The 17065-nt window shown below is 42.2% G+C and overlaps 1 protein-coding gene across 9 annotated transcripts in view; it reads right to left on the bottom strand.

The window, feature by feature from the left end:
• Positions 1-17065, bottom strand: part of Lypd6b (LY6/PLAUR domain containing 6B) — a 169821-nt gene that overhangs the window by 20672 nt on the left and 132084 nt on the right. For 5 of the 9 annotated variants that reach the window (XM_036186351.1, XM_036186352.1, XM_036186356.1 and 2 more), the window contains one exon: positions 11110-11240. The exons of 2 other annotated variants lie outside the window; for them this stretch is intronic. The gene's annotated coding sequence lies outside the window, so the exon portion shown is untranslated. Of the gene's footprint in view, positions 1-3765; positions 3786-11109; positions 11241-17065 lie in introns of those variants that run through there. 2 more of the 9 variants (XM_036186359.1, XM_036186360.1) reach the window with 1 other exon arrangement.

The raw sequence follows: 17065 nt of genomic DNA, 5'->3' as shown, positions 1-17065 counted from the left end.
AGACACAGTAGAATACGTAACTCATCACTGTCAAAAAAGACAGCTTTTTTCCAATATTTAAATTAACATGGCTGTGAGTTCCCCTAGTAGAGTGCACTGACTGACATAGGATCACACCTAAGGTCTTATTTGATAAGCTCCAGACACAGCTGTCATTTGACATGGTGGTCACTTTTCTTTTTAATGTGATAAAGTTATTTTTTATTATTATTAAGAGTTTTTTTTTCTATTCATTTTACATAGCAACCACAGATTCCCTTGTCCTCCCTCCTCCTGCCCCCCCCAGCCTGCTCCCCCAGCCCACCCCCCATTCCCACCTCCTCCAAAGCAAGGTCTCTCATGGGGAGTCAGCAGAGCCTGGTACATTCAGCTGAGACAGGCCCAAGCCCCTCCTCCCTGCACTAAGGCTGTGCAAAGTGTCCCACCATAGGCACTGGGCTCCAAAAAGCCAGCTCATACACCAGGGACCGGTCCTGATCCCACTGCCTGGGGGTCCCTAAACAGTTCAAGCTAAACAACTGTCTCACCTATCCAGAGGGCTCCTCAGCTATTGGTCCACAATTCATGCATTTCCACTAGTTTGGCTGGTGGTCTCTTGAAACTGAGAAGCTTTTATAGAGCAAAGAACACAGTCAATAAGGCAAAATGGCAGCCTACAGAATGGGAAAAGTTCTTCACCAACCCCACATCTGACAGAGGGCTGATCTCCAAAATACATAAAGAATTCAAGAAACTAGACATCAAAATACCTAACAATCCAATTAGAAAATGGGGTATGGTGGTCACTTTTAATCTTACTTGGAGGCAGAAACAGATGAGTCTCTTTAAGTTCCAGGCCAGCCTGGTCTACAAAGTGAGTTCAAGGTAGCCAGGACTACATAGTGAGACCCTGCCTATATTCAAAAGAATAAAGGCATAATACTGGAAGGTAATTCTGCTGACATCTTTTGCTCTCAAGTAGACAAATACAAGAGTGGTTTTTTTTTCTTCCCTTCTTCATGAAAGAGGCATGCCTTTCAACTTGAGGAAAAGACCTAAGCAGACAGAAGTCTTACAGGGGGCTGCAGACACACAGGTCACAGCATTGCTATAACTGAGCACCTCCTCCTGCAGAACTGTGTGGACACAAACTCAATAGAAACACAGGGTGGGCAGAGAACATGCTGCTTTTATAGTCCATACCTGTGCTTCTTTTACTGAACTCATTTCCTTTAGTAACCAATCAAAGCTCTCTTAATAGAATCCCAAGCCAAAATGCCTGACAGCTGGCTAAAGATCCATTACTGCACATTTGTTGAGTGGAGCAGTGTGTGCTGCCAAGGGGGAACGTGAGCATTCTCAGCCATTTCATGTGTAACATAGAGCATGGTTTACTTTGTCTCAGATGACCTAAAAATGAACACTAAAGTAATAATATGTCGGGACACGTGTATTTCTTCTTTTAATTTTTCCGACCATATTCTAACATGACAGAATGTACTAAAGCAGAAATCTTAGGTAATAAGTTCATTTACATATTTGTGTATGTATCTAGGGATACCCAAAAGTGCATGTGTGCACGTGTGTCAGTGTATACAATGTATTTTATGGGATGACTGGATTGCTTAAGCCAGGCTGGAAAAGCATACCTACAACTCTGTTTAAGAGACTGATTCACCAGTTATCCTACTTTGCTTTTCTGTCACTGTGCTAAGCACCATGAACACAAACAACTTGAAGAGGAAAGAGTTTTTTATATCTTACACTTCCAGATGACAGTCCATCACTGAGGGAAACCAAGGCAGGAACTCAAGCAAGACAGGAACCTAGAGGCAGGAACTGAAGCAGAGGAATGCTGCTTACTGGCTTGTTCCTCAGCTTGCTCAGCCTGCTTTTTTTGTGCCACCCAGGACTACCTGCCCAGGGATGGCACCATTCACAGTGGGCTGGGGCCTCCCACACCAATTATTAATCCTGAAAATGCTCCACCGGCTACAGGCCAATCAATCTGATGGGAGATTTTTTCTTTCTTCAGTTGAGGTTCCCTTTTCCCAGATGACCCTGGCTTGTGTTAAGTTGACCAAAAAATGTAACCAGTGCACCGATAATCTTACAGTTTACAGCACCCACAGTTGCCCATGGGGAGAACCCAACTGGTACAACACACTGTCCTGTTTTCATCACTGTCCTGGGGCTTTATGTCACTGTCCATTGTTTATGAAGCCCCAGCTAGCTCAATTTTATTCTCAATTCTTCATCTAGAAATAAACTGTACAAGCAAACAAGTCTGCAGATATCATTCTGAAATGGGAGGGCATTTAAAAAGCAACAATAAACTGCATGCTATGGCAAAAGAATATTGTGCTGACTTTTGCAGAGTCACAAAACCCAGAACAGATTATTCAAAGAACTTTCTGGAAGCTGACAAGCTGATAAAAGCTGTCCGAAGGAAAAAAAAATCTGTATTTTGCATATAGAGCAAAGTTACAGTGTGTCACTTGCACAATAAATCGTCACTATTACCACTCGGAGCAGAAGAAAATGTACATGTATAAAGATATGTATGTGCATAATTTTGTATTCCCAGAGGAAACTGAAAAATTATGTACATTAAATAGCATTTTAATTGCAACATGAAAAACGATGTTTAATGGCTGGTAACGTAGTTCACAGTCCCACAAGGTCAAAGTCAAGTGAAGATGCTGCCTGGTATAATGGGGAAAAATTGGCCTTTGGAGGCACCAGGCCTGGGCAGAAATTCTGACTGTCACCTCTATTACCTCTCACTCAACTGCCATGAGACTCAGTTTTCCTACCAGTAAAATAAAAATATCATATATGTATTTTGCAGAGCTTCAAGAATTAAAGGAAAATGGAAACTAAAGTGTTGTCACTATGTCAACTTACTAAGTCAATTCAAAAGCTAAATGTAGAGGATTATTATTCTATGATGGCCAATATTAGTACTGTTGCTCAGAAGCTGACGAGATAAGGCTCAAATTCAATATGTATGTTTTCAATTATCAAATTCTATGATTATCTGAAGATATATGATCTCGAGATTTGAAACCTCTGAGAACTAGCCCATGGAACAACATCCAGAATTCCTTAGTTTGAAATATTCCATCTCTTAATGAAGCTCCTAAGGCAGTAAGTAAACAACTCAAAATAGATTCAGGAAATCCCTGAAAATGACTAATCAGTTTCACTAGACCCCTCCCTCCCAAGAGTAAAAAATAAATACTGCTTGAGAATTACTCTCAGACAAGCCATACTGCCCTAAAGAAGCAGAGACCAACCAGCAGCCCCAAAGATGCAGAAACCAGCCAGTCTACCTAAAAGCGGCATAGGCCCTCTGAACTTCCTAAAGAGAACACTTTCCAAGCAGACAAGCCACTTGCAGGCTGTGCAGTGTGCTCCAGGTTCCCAGCATTGTGAGCTGTCACCCATGCTGGGTCAGGCTCTGGGGATGTTGTGGTTCATTATGGTGCAGAAACAACATAATCACTCAACCATGGACTGGAGGCTCTGAAATCACCAAGTGAAGTAATTCCTTCCCCTTTAAGTTGATCCCCCCTTCAGTATTTTGCCACAAGAAGTTGAGCAACATGCTTTCCTACTCTTCTGATGGCCTCTCATCTTCCACACCCCAAGCCTCCCCCTGCCCCCTGCCCCCTGCCTCCCTGCCCCCCTGCTCCCCTGCCCAGGGACAATATTCTCAGGCAACTCATTTGCCCAAGTAAAGGGAACTGCTTTACTTCACCTTCCTTGTGTATTTGAACTCACCTTTCTTAATCAGGTCCTCCTCCTCCTCCTCCTCCTCCTCCTCCTCCTCCTCCTCCTCCTCTTCCTCTTCCTCCTCCTCTTCCTCTTCTATTACCTGCTTCTCTCATTCAAGGACACTTAACAAAATAAAACAAATAAAAAAAGTTGAGCTTAAAATGCACATTGAGATCTCATCCATATTATATACAAATGGTCAGGAAACTGGTTCATTCCCTAGACTCTAAAGTAGAGCAGTTTCCATTTACTCTTTAGAGTTTGGACTTGAGCAGCAAGAGATTATCCGAACCTAAGGGTCTTGAAGCCTCAAATTAGCACATTCACTATGCAATATGATTCATCCCTAAAGAACATTCCCGTCTGACACTAATGATCTCTCCACACATGGCTGTGAGGTAAGCGTGATGTGGTCATCGCCAAGGTGTAAGGAATTGAGGCTGGGGAGGTCACAGGTTGTGCTAAAGTCATTAAGGGTGCTGGCAGGGGAACTATGTCATCATACAGGAATCTGGTTCAGCTTCTCTACCCACTCTGGAATCTAGCCCTATCTACCACATTTTTTCCACTCATTCCTCATTGAACTTTGTCAAAGGTTCAGACAGAGTGCAGTAGACAGGAACATTTCCATGAAAGAACATGGTCAACGCCATCAGTGATTTCTACATTAACAGCATCAGGTCACTATGTCAGATCTTCTCCAGGAAGATGTGTCACTGGGTAGCTTTGGTCTTGCCTTTTGGAAACAAGGCAGAGAGTAACACATCTTCAGCCAGCTCAACCTCATATCTTCAGAGCCACTGGTGTGCAGGCAGCCTAGGGACCCAACATCACCAAATGCCAAGACTATGAATTGCTCAAAGCCGCAACACAGCCTTCTTGACACACCTGCTCTGCAGCACACTCTGGCCTCTATGAAACATTTCAACTTCCTCTACTGTCAGCCTTTCTAACTCTGCAGAATGAGAACCAGGGATAGGCTAGTGCCCAGAGAGAAGCAAGCATGAAGCTCCAAGGCCATGGTTTTTTTTTTCCTCTGGTTGATTCCTCATCACCCTCTACTTCTTGACATACATAGGATCTTACCATTTAGGATGAAAGGATATGATACTTATACAGAGGTCAGAAAATAACCCTCTTCTTCTGCCATGCGTGCTCTGTGGATTGAACTTGGGTCGTCAGTCTTGGCAGCAAGCACTTTTAGCCAGAGGGCTATCTGACCAGCCCAAAATTTAATTCTTCATGTAAAAGTAACCAAGTTATTTTCTGACCTCTGTATAAGTATCATGTCTTGTGAGTGCCTCCCCACACAAAATAAATATCAAAAAAAAAACCTTTCAAGGAATTAAATTTTAGCTGAATATTTTATTCTGCAGGACACAGAGGATCTTCTACACTTTTTTGAGTTGACCGATATTGATTTTATATTAGTCAATGCTGAGAATGCCACTTTGCATTAATGTGCTGTACGAAATGAGGAAGTAATGTTTATGGCCATTGTAGAAACTGTTGGAAATTCTGTCCTCATTCCAAGCCAAAATGCATTTCACAATGTTTTTATGAAGCTTATGTCAGCAACACAATTTGCAAGTCTTAAAATCAAACTTCCTAACACACTAAAACTCAAAGATACATTAATTTGATACTTATGTGCTGAGAAATAATAGCAGAAAATATTAAAATTCCTTGTTTCCATAATTAAAACATGTTTTAAATAAGAGCAGAAGACTGAGTTGACAGTGAAAACACTGCAGTTCACAGCATAACATAGTCTCGATCTGAGCTGGTTGCTCCGACAGGCAGTCCTCACTGACATCATGGAGGCTGTAGGCATGTACAGTGCAAAGAATGCATGCTGTATGTTCAGAACCAAGGTTGCAGTGAAGCTGCATGGTTCAACCCAGATGAGCACTGCAGAAATACCTTGGATGAATTATGCATTTGATCTTGAATTAATCTGAGGTTCTTGCACATTCAAAATCTTTCACTCACTCTTACCAAGTTTTCGGGACCCCTCCTACTATCGCGACCTACAGTTTAAAGAAGCAGTTCAGTGCAGTTTGCTTTTCCTGGTCCTTTCCTTTGGGAGCACCCTCTCACAGATGTCAGCTCCTGTCCCTACAGTGCCACTTCCTACATTACCAGCCTGAGGAGCTGATGGTGAATCATATTTTCACCCCTGTACACGGCGTGGATTGAGTAGAGCCTTGTCACTTCATTTAAGTAGTAGTCCTAATAATCATTAAAAATGCTCTAACATTTCAGTAATTCAAATAGTGCAATACTATAAGTAGAGAGACACACAAGACAGAATAAAAAGTCCAGAAATAAAGTCAAATACCCTGGCAAGGTAAGACATACTTTAAAAAGTTAAGTTGAGACAGCAGAATGGATGGAAAAAATAAAATTAGATCCATACCCCATGTTACACACAAAATGCAAGGCTAGGAAATTCCAAAAGAAAATGTAAATTCAAAGTGGCATCGGATGATCTTGAGGAATTCTAACCATAATAATGCTATGAAGAGTATTTTCTTTAAAAAGTTCTTATAAGTTATTAACATATATTGATGTGCTTATGAAGCAAATCATACAATATCTGGAATTTGTATATTAATATTCTCAATATGAATGGGCCAATAGATAAGATTGGGTAATATTTCTAATGACTAAAACTGGATGGTGGACACCCTAGATTTGTTATACTACTTCCTCTAATGTGTGTATGTTTACATTTTTTCATACTTTTTAAGTAGCAGGAGAAAATAAGAATGGTGCACTTAGAGTGGGAAAAGGTTCTTCCAGCTATGATTCAGAAGACAGGAAATGGAAAATTAAAGTTCCTGTAATTCAATCATGCTTTTTAAAATGTTCCACATACAAAATATATGTGCCATAAGCAAAGTCGAGAAACAAGTAATAACCTGCAAAAACATTTCCAACTCAAATCACAGACAAAAGCTCAGATAATTTTGCCAATATGGCAGCAGCTACTAGCAATCCTTAAGAAACCTATGAGCATGAACAGGAAAACGGCCAAGAGACATAAATACTTTAGAGAGCACAAATAAAGCAGTCCTTAAACATCCTAAGAAAGCAGGAGAATTTCCAAACAGGAGAAATGGAAATTAGTTTTATTTTAATTTTCCTGGATTTTGGTCAATCTCATAGGTCAACACACTTGTTAATGCTCTCTTCTGAGGCACAGAAGTTAGGCCGCGACACAGGCTGCTGATGGGATTTCAGCTACGAAAGACCGTTCACAACAGGGTTTAAATCTCATTTACCCTTGACACCACATCACAATTCTGGAAATGTCTTCCTTCAGAGAGACCTGCATCCATGCACAGCAATATCTTCCTCCTATGATATTCAGGATATCACTGTCTGTGCCAGCAAAGGATCAGAAATAAACCATGTCCACTAAAATCAATGCATATGTACACGCATGTATACACACACACACACACACACACACACACACACACACACACACAAAACTATCATGTCACCTCTTGGGATAAAAATCTTTATGTGTACTTATTTATATATACATAAATATATACATGCCATAAGAATATGCTAAAAATTAATAAAAGGAAAGGCTTGTAAATAGAGTGACAGGGCTAAAGAACTACAGAACGAGAAGGCAGAAGTAACAAGACCTCTCAAAGTATACCCTATGTCACTAATTTGATTTTTCCATCCATGAGTACACATGGCTTATTAAAAAATACAAGTGGGATAGACAAGGCAATTGGCCTGACAGTTCCCAGTTACCAACCTATTACACAGTTAAAACCTCACAATTCTTTCTAGTGATATGGTGGTTTAGAGGGTAAGAGGCCAGGACCTAAGTTCCATCCCCAATATCCATATAAAAATTTCCAGGCATGGAGTGCAAGCTTATCATTCTAGTTTTGAGGAAGCAGAGGCAGGAGGATCTTTGGAGCTCACTAGCCCAGCACCCTAGCCTAGTCAATATGATTCAAGCCAATGAATCTTGTTTCAAAAGGAAGTAGATGGCCTTCCTTATCCTATTGCCTCCTTATAGCCTTGTACCTGCATGTATACATGCATTAAGAAAAGACTCATGCCTCATCCACCATTGATGGAGAACAGGGTGCCTGCTCTCACTGCAGCATTGTATACCAAGGATGCCTGATATCCATGGGATGCTCACCTCTATCTAAAGAGAAACAGTGGAGGAGGAGTGGGTGGGGGTAAGGGAATGTTGACAAAAGGGGAGGGAGAGGAAGCTTTGGTTAAGATATAAAAACAAGACAATAAATTTTAAAAGAAAAAATGCAAATAGTGGAAAATGAAAAATAGCATTTTTGTTTTGTTCTGTTTTGTTTTAGCTTTAGATTCCATTGCTAAGCAATGGGTGTAAGGGAAACAAGCAATTCAGCATCCTCATTTCTTCCTGCAAAGTCTGTTGGTAACATTCCCAGACAATGTGGGAGAAGCCATTCACAGCTGTGTAAAATGAAAACATTTGGAATGTAGGTAAGGTGAGAAACTATTAAGAAATATCACCATCTTTTAGAACAGGCAGGCAAACCAAATGCCAGGATACTGCTGATGACTCAACATCACTTTCCTCTTTGCTACAGATCCATAGGTGCTAACCATTCCTTTCTAACCTCCATCTCTGTCTAGTTCCCACTCCAAACCCATTTTATGTTTAGAAGGACTCATCTAAAGTGTATATAAAAGATAATCATCACACACTGTAAGACTGGAAGCATAATTTCCATGAACAGTATCTAATCCACAAAAGATAATTAAATTATTGTATTATGACATTATATGGACAAATGCAAAACAATTGTCTTATATATTCATTGGCCGATATTGTTACAATATCCCTAAAAGTGTGGGGAGTGTAAGTAACCTCAAGTGAGTGTGTAGATGAAGTCCTGAATTGAATGTGGGTTATTGACAAGGACCAATCCCTCAGACCTGTGGGAATTGGCAAAGCATTCCTCTGTTCCAACTCCAGGTGTTCAGTTGACCATTGAATGCAAAAACTAGCAAGTGCAGCTTCCTCCTCCCAGAGACACAAAACATAGAGATGCAGCTGAGGTGACAGGAACATATCTAGCTTGTTAATAGAGACCTCCTGCCAAAGTTGGCCACCCCATGCTTCTCCTGCTGCACATAACAAACACTGGTGCCCTTCATCACAGTGAGTGCAGCCCACCCAATCGCAGCTTTCTTGTTTGTATGTGTCTGTCCTTTTTCATTCCTCCATCACTCAGTCAGGTTTTCAGGACTAAGTAATTTACTGGGGGCTCCTTGACATGATAGAAATAGCTCAAGATCTCCTCTGACTAGACTTCAGGTTCTGAGATCCACTTTTACAGGCAAGAGGAGGAGGCTTGAAATCCTTCACCTGGAACCTCAGAAAAAGATTCCATATCCAAAACCTGCCCTAAAGGAAAAGAAGTCATGCTCCTTTGGACACATGTAGTAGGGGTGAAAGACCTCTTTTCAGCTTAGTGAACCAGTTAGATAGGTTTCCATTACCTCAGTTGTTTCTCAGCATGAGCACATAGCTTTGGACAAGTTACAGTGTCTCAGTTTCGTCCTTGTAAAAGTGGCACAATAATAAAAATAGTGAGTAGTAGTAGTAGTAGTAGTAGTAGTAGTAGTAGTAGTAGTAGTAGAAGTAGTAGTAGTAGTAGTAGTAGTAGTAGTAATAATAATAATAATAATAATAATAATAATAATAATTTAACTCTGAGAGTGAGTTCATTTTTCCCCAAGCACTACAAATCCTGTCTAGGAGACAGGAAGACCTCAGTAAATGCTCACTCCTCACATGCAGCATCTTGGAAGTGACAATGTGCAAGACTGTTGGGAGCCAGTCATCCAGGACTACCTCCAGAAGAGCTTGGGAATGCATCCCTGCCACCATTTTCCTTAGGCTAATTAGCTGTGGTGCTAATTTACTCAACCCTGAAGCCAGGAGGTCCCAGAACTGCATTCCTTTCTTCGGAAAATCTGTAGGTCTTCCTGCAAATTTAGGCTTTGTTCATCACATCTTGACTGAGTACTGACTTGTGACTGGGGTGAGGTGGAGAATGTCCATTCTTTTCCCTTCCTTGGTGCAAAGGTTTGGAGAAAGGAGGAGCCGAAGAGGGGAAGGTTCACAGAAGGCCGATGTAACCTGCCCATAGCTGCATGAGGAGGGTCAGAGGGGACGCGATAGGGTCTGCTCACAGATCCACAGTGAGTGAATAGTTCTGGGCAATGAATGGTTAGACTCCAGAACTAGCTTCTATTCTCTACCATGCACAGAGTATCAAACTCACGGGCCAGACGGAAATGGGGAACAGCAGTGACTGCGGGCAGTCATCCCAGTGTGAGCCCATCACCCTCCTCCTGGATCTTAACTTCACATTTATACACAGGGTCTAGGATGCTGTCCCCAGGAAGACACAGCCACAGGGTAGGCCATCCTTAGATCATCTGCTCCTGGAGAAGAAAGTGAAACCTGTACCACAGTGGGAAAGGAACAGTCGTGGTTTCTAGGCTGGAAGTCTGGAAGTTCCACCACTGCCCAATGCAAACAACTACTTCTGCTTTCCTCATGTGATGGACGTTTAGATCACTTCATAAAACCATCTAGCTCATGCCTGTAGATGCTCTAAACATGTTTGTTCGGATTTTAAGCAATATTTAGCAGATAGCTACTACGTGCCAGACACCATTGTATTCACAGCTGTGGCATCTCCTAAAACAGAATGCCTGCCCTCCCCAAATATTACTTTGTAATACTTTGCTAATGTGTTTCTCCACTTCCTCATGCAGAGTAACTTCCTTTTAAAGTTAGCATTTATTGAGGGTTTGTAAGGGTCAGGTACCCTACACAAATAATTCTTCTAATTCTCATAGCATAGTGACGTGGGAACTATTACTGTCTCCACCTCACAGATGAAGAGTTTGAAGGTCAAAGAGAGGATTCCAACTTGCTCAAGGTTGCAAAGCTAGTGAATCCAGGAGAAAATGTGAATTCAGGTGTGAGGTCCACACCCCTCTATTTTAATTCACTTTTGACACTGCTTTCAAAATTCCTTCCTCTGGTTTGCTGTTTGGTTTGTAATGGTCTGTTCTGTATTTTCTTTGTTTGTTTAACATGATTCCATCATCTCTTGTACAATACCTTCCAGCATCTAGACAATAGGAATTTAAAAACAATTGTGTCGAGTCATGGGGCTGTGGCACAGCAGGCTAAGGAACGGGCCATTTGTCCATAAATATTTAAATGTATGCAATACACTCACTCCATTTAGTGCATTATTCACATTCTGGGCTTATATAAAAAAGGTTTCCAGAACTTACCAGCTGCTTCCTTCTGTGATCTCAATGATTCTCATCCAAACAGGCCTCAAAGGAACTATTTTCCAAATCAGCTACTTCATGCTGACACCTGGGCACTGATGTCGTTTGCCTTTTCCTCTGACAGCCTCACACTGGCAAAGGAAGAGAATCAATTTGAATTCCCACTCCCCCAAACTTGGCATTCTGATTCCCTCTAATCACTAAGCAAAACCATAGTTCAGTGAAGTGAGAATTACTAAAAAAATCTGAAGGGGTCCTGCAGTCACTGTCATTGTTCTAATCATGGATGTGTCCCCAGCCCACAGGTAGCGAGGCTGGCCCACATCTCTCAGATCTATGGGTGAGTTGGCAGATGGCAACCATGTCTGCTGTTTACCAAGTGCAGGGGAGATAAAGGAGATGTTCCTACTCTGGGCTTTAGACCCTTGTTATCCTCCTTGATGGTTTCTGTAATCAATCTACTGATAGTGGGGTGGGGGATTGGGAGGGCTTGCAGTTAACTCCAGAATCCCCTGGAGTCCATACAGTGGTTCCAGGGCACATCACCAGCTTCTTTGGAAGTGGAGACTCAGCCCCCCATAGTGAGGTCTCTTTACACCAAAAGTTTCTCATCCCAGCAATGGGCCTGGCATTGAACAAAATGGTCCAGACGTTTGTGGAATGAAGAAATGAGGTGTGAAGGCAAAGCCACGTTTCCTTCTAAGGAGCACTTAACAGAACAAATGCATGCACTAGAAGACCCATTCCATCCACTGTGCACCAGTGAGGCCTGACAGGAACCACGGAGTACACTAAGCCACATAACCAGTGCTCCATACAGATACAGAGGCAACATTCATCCAGTTTTGCACCATGAACTTGAGATAGTGTAAGTCTGCAAGGAAACTAAAGTTGAAGATGCAAAAGTACCAAACTGTCGTCAAAGGAGGAAAACAGCCACAGTGACCACCGCCAACCAACAATTGTGCTAGTTATGAAACCCATTGAGAGAATCCCAAAGGCTCAGAGATTTAATCCTGCAATGAGGCATGAAATGTGTAGTAGGCAGCAGGATATATAACAGTGCAAGGCTTAGCGTTAGCATCCTACCCCTATTAGCAAGAGACTGCGTGGAGGAAAGCTGGGAGCTATTTCAAAGCTCCTTAAGGGGTTTTGGCTCTCCAGCCCCCTGGGAAGAATGCTGGGGAGGTGAAGCATATGCACTGTACTGTTGAGACCCTAGGTTCTGTCCTTGGCACTGAGAAGAAAAAAAGGACAGATGGAAGAAAACAGATAGGTTCTGCAGATCCTTGGTGGTCACACACTGATGACACTATGTATCTCAGGATTTCTATTGCTGTGGAGAGAATCCATGACCACAGCAACTCTTATAAAAGAAAGCATTTAACTAGGGTTTGTGTACATTCAGAGGTTTTGTCCATTATCATCCTGGCGGGAAGCATGGTGGCACACAGGCAGACATGGTGCTGGAGAGGTAGCTAAGAGTTCTATATCCAGATCAGCAGGTAGCAGGAAGAGAGAGAGAGACACTGGGCCTGGCTTGAGCATTTGAAATCCCAAACCCACCCCAGTGACACACTTCCTCCAACAAGGCCACACCTCCTAATAGTGCCACTCCCTGGTGACCACAATTTCAAATCTATGAGCCAGGTAGGGTGGAGCATTCATATCATACCACCAAAGCATGTATGCCATTGGCTTCCTGTTGTGTGAGTAATTATACTGCACACTAGAGTTGAAGTGTTGTGTTTTGACATCATCTATCCAAGTTTATCTTTAGGATTTTTATTAGTGGAAATAGCATTAATTGAATATGCTTTTTTAAAGTAAAATACTTGAGCACAATACATTTAAGTATGTATATATAGTACATACTTATGTAGAAAAATACTGCTTCTTCTTTTATGCATTTATCCTTTTAATTTTTAAAAACCTTTACATTTACTTTTTTATTTTGTGTCTCTGTGGGTGTGCGCACATGCACATACCACAATACACATGTATGAGGCTCACTGGCAAGCATCTTCACCTGCTAAGACATGTTTGTCTTTTATTCATTTAATAAACCTTTTTTTTTTTTTTTTTTTTTTTTTTTGGTTTTTCGAGACAGGATTTCTCTGCGTAGCTTTGTGCCTTTCCTGGATCTCACTTGGTAGCCCAGGCTGGCCTTGGACTCACAGAGATGCACCTGGCTCTGCCTCCCGAGTGCTGGGATTAAAGACATGCGCCATCACCACCTGGCTTAATAAATATTCTTGAACACCTACTGTATATCACATAGTATACCGTCTATACTATAGAAGGAACTAAAAATGAAACTTTAGGTAAGATATGGTCCATGCTCCTAAGGGATTTGAATACAGTGATAAAGGTCATGGAAATGAGAGCCTGCTCTGGCGTCAATGGAGTCCTGCTACCTCCACTGCAGACTCTGCTAAAGTCTCTGCAGATTCTTCTAAAGTCTGTGGAGTAGGTGAGGGATCAATCATTTCATAGATGCTGCACTCAGGCAAGAATGGTCCCCAAAATAAGAATATCTGCAGAGAACACATCCACACGCATTATAGACTGACCAAGGAGAAGAATGGATCAGGAAAGAGGTTTCTTTCTGAAAACCATGAAAGATGTTAGAGACCAATTTGCCCTAAACAAATCCAGACAAGTATTTTCTGTGTGTCAAGTGCTGTGCAGACTATCTTGGGAGGTTTTAATATATGGAACATGTTGACTGAAAGGACTGATTTCACCTAAAATAATCAGAGTAAAAAGGGGAAAGAATGTGGTTTAAAATGAAAAGATTTGCTGTGGGAACAAAACCAGTTTTGTTGTTGTTGTTGTTTTGTTTTGTTTTTTTAAAGCCTTCCAATGACACGTACTAAACAGAACAAAGGTTAAAATGCAGGGTGCCTGAATTAAAGTCTGTTCGCACTCAATGCCCACTTTCATGACAGCCACACCAGAAGGTGGGAAAGGAGATGACAGTATTAGCTCATTTCTTAGCAACCAAGTCTTGTTAAGAGGTAGAATTCTGGGGTCACGATTACTGCCCTACTCTGTAACCTACCTTGAAACACAGGGTTTAGAAGGGAAGGATGAACAGTCTTCACAGGAAAAAGGTGGACAAAGAAACACCATTGACAAGAACAATGATGAGGATTCAAGCTAGGGGCCCATCGGCAGATGAACTGACAAAGAAAATGTGACAGCTGTACAGAAGAATACTATTCAGCCATGAAAAATGAAATCCTGTTATTGGAGCAACATGCATGAACTTAGAGAACAGTAAGGCTGGCACAATAAGACAGTTGATACACCCTCTCACTAAATATGCAGAAGCCAAAAATGTTGATACCTGGGGGCGGGGGTGGGGGGGGGCACAGAAAGGCTGGTCAATGGCACTAAGCTTAATAATAGTGGTGCTCTATTTTAAGTAGAGGGACTGCTGATGGCAGTAATCTACTGCACACTTCAGAAAAGCCACAGGAATGATTTGGAGTGTCTTACCACAAATACATAGATGTTTGAGTAGACAGATGGTTAACTGGATTTGAACATTATACAGTGTATTCATGCATCAAAATGTAACATAGCCCTCAGGAAATGTATATACCTTTATAAAATCATACCTAATGAAAAAAAAATATTCTTCTCATAGAATTGAGAGTCCATCAGCAGTTACCAGTGGTTGAGTGGGCCTGGAGGAGCGGGGTGGGGAGGGAAAACAGGAAATGGGAACCAAGTGGAGCTGGGGAGGAGGAATACCTCCTAAGGCTGCATCAAATGGCATAGTCATTATAGTTGACACCAAATAATTACATTATTGAAAATAGCTAATAGGGAAGGTTGGATTTGTGGTGACCAGCTGGGAAGATTGCCTTGATAGACTGTGTACAAATAGTCAAGTAACACACTGTGCCCCATAAATAGATGCAATCATTATGCAACAACCAAGCATGCATTCAAGCCTCTCTCTCTCTCTCTCTCTCTGTGTGTGTGTGTGTGTGTGTGTGTGTGTGTGTGTGTATACTAGAGTAAGAAGGGATGGGAGAAGAACATGGTCACAAGCTTAGAGGAGGAAACCAGGGGGAGAATGGCAGTGAAATTAGGCTGTGTGCCACCAGGGGGAGAATGGCAGTGAAATTAGGCTGTGTGCCACCAGGGGGAGAATGGCAGTGAAATTAGGCTGTGTGCCACCAGGGGGAGAATGGCAGTGAAATTAGGCTGTGTGCCTCTAGGATTAAAGAATGGTTTGACAAGAGCCTTCAACTACCATGAGGAAAATCAGGAGTTGAGTTTTGGTCTTTCAAACAATAATAAAGGAGGCCCCCGTGGTCAGAACTGACCCAAAGCAAGTCATCTTGGTATTCATGCAGCAGTGGCTGGAGACTGGCAGTGAGGGGACAGGAACAAACACCAAGGAGGAGGCTGGAATCCAGTGAAAGTGTACTACCCACAGCCAGCTTCTCTGCTAGTCTAAGGTCACGGAGCAAGTGTGAAGCTAAGAGGCTGCTTACCTAGAACAGGGATTAGAAGAGGCCACGTGATCCATGCTCTACAGCCACCTGAGGCTGGCTGACCTAAAACTCATTAGCAACCCTATCTCTAGGACTCTGCATGAACTAGGGGGAAATACTGCACTCATAAGCCTCAGCTGAGAACAGCTTCCTGCCCCCAACACCCTGATAGTGGCTGGGAGAGGGGGACCTCCACAGATGAAGGGGTTCTGAGCAAGTCTGTTACTCTTGGCCCCTTAATTCCACTGAGGTAAGACTGAAATGGCTTTTTTATGGGATAGTTCACTTGGGTCAAAGGTTCAATAGCTTAAATCATTTGCAAACTTATGGATTTAAACCAGTCTTGGCCACATACAAATGAAAAGGACCTGACAGGTACAAGGTCCAGTCCAAGACCATAGGGCAAATGAGGCCAGTTGAAGGACCTTTTGGGCCACATTAAATGGGCAACTAAGAATCATTTCATGAAGGTGAAGCCCCAGGGACAGTTTCCTTCCCCTAAGTCCCCATTCTGTGTCTCTGGCAGAAACACTCTCTAGAGAGATAGGTAGACATGAAGACAGCCGTCCTTCACCCTCACTAAACATGCCCCTGAGCAGGATGAAGGAGCTTCAAGCTGAGCCTGCAAATAAACCAAGGTTGCTTTTAACAGGAAGGAATTAGTTTAGTTCGTCATTTCTCACACTTACTCACTTTTCAACTCTTGCTTCTTTTTTCTTGAGCATTCTCCTGTACACTAAGACCAATGTCAAAATAAAAGACACCTAGACCACCACCCAAAACCATCTTGAGGAAGGCTGCATGTGCTTGGGAGAGATGAAGAAGTGAGGCAGGTGTGGAGTCCTGCTGTTACCAAAGAATTGCTACCCAGAAGCACCTAGAAGTGAGGAATCATTAAACCTGGCTGGTTTCTCATATCTAACAGCAAATATGATGGTTCCAGCCACAGCACTGCCCGCTGAATCAGGAAGTTGAGAGAGAGAGAGAGAGACAGAGAGAGAGACAGACAGAGAGAGGGGGGAAAAAGCATGTCAGAAAGACCCTAGTAAAACTGTCTTTGTGTATTCCAATCATAAACAAGAATTCCCCTCACTTTTTATGCGGGGCCTGCCATCACCTTAACTGTGTTTATCATTTCAGACAAAGCGTCTTGAGGAAGCCAGAGCATCCTTCTTCCTTGACGGCACACTGATTAAATCTTCTGGAGAAAAGTTAGGCAAACCAGAAGCTGCCGCCTCACCAGACTTCCCAGCACACACATCTCCTTCCCTTTTCTCAGTGTCATGGAAAATAAATAAAGGTGATAAAATTTTGTAGCGAGTTTCTACTGAAGATGGAGCTGTTTATGTCTGAACTCAGACTGAAAATTTTCCTCCCGGCTTTGTGAATTAGCCAGTAACGAAAAGAATTGTGAGTTAGCCAGTGGAGTGTTTTCTGTTAAT

This window comes from Onychomys torridus, chromosome 4 (assembly GCF_903995425.1).
Source record: "Onychomys torridus chromosome 4, mOncTor1.1, whole genome shotgun sequence".
In the NCBI taxonomy this organism is placed as follows: domain Eukaryota; kingdom Metazoa; phylum Chordata; class Mammalia; order Rodentia; family Cricetidae; genus Onychomys; species Onychomys torridus.
This window is presented reverse-complemented; position numbering and strand designations above follow the sequence as displayed.